The sequence below is a fragment of the Microcaecilia unicolor genome, chromosome 12, assembly GCF_901765095.1.
Source record: "Microcaecilia unicolor chromosome 12, aMicUni1.1, whole genome shotgun sequence".
Lineage (NCBI taxonomy): Eukaryota > Metazoa > Chordata > Amphibia > Gymnophiona > Siphonopidae > Microcaecilia > Microcaecilia unicolor.
This window is the reverse complement of record NC_044042.1, coordinates 25,515,206-25,515,664: the sequence shown is the minus strand read 5'-3', so window position 1 is coordinate 25,515,664 and position 459 is coordinate 25,515,206.

Sequence of the window (459 nt, the reverse complement as noted above, 5' to 3'; positions counted from 1 at the left end):
GGCACAGGCAGCTCCTTGTGACTCTGGGCAAGTCACTTAACCCTCCATTGCCTTATGTAAGCCGCATTGAGCCTGCCATGAGTGGGAAAGCGCAGGGTATAAATGTGTAACAAAAATAAAATAGATACTATTGGAGATTCTACATGGAAGGTTGCTACTATTGGAGATTCTACATGGAATGTTGCTATTCCACTAGCAACATTCCATGTAGAAGGCTGCGCAGGCTTCTGTTTCTGTGAGTCTGACGTCCTGCACATACGTGCAGGACGTCAGACTCACAGAAGCAGAAGCCTGCACGGCCACATTGGTGATCTGCAAGGGCCGACTTCTAAGTGGAATGTTGCTAGTGGAATAGCAACATTCCATGTAGAATCTCAAATAGTAGCAACAGTGGAGGAGTGGCCTAGCGGTTAGGGTGGTGGACTTTGGTCCTGGGGAACTGAGGAACTGAGTTCAATT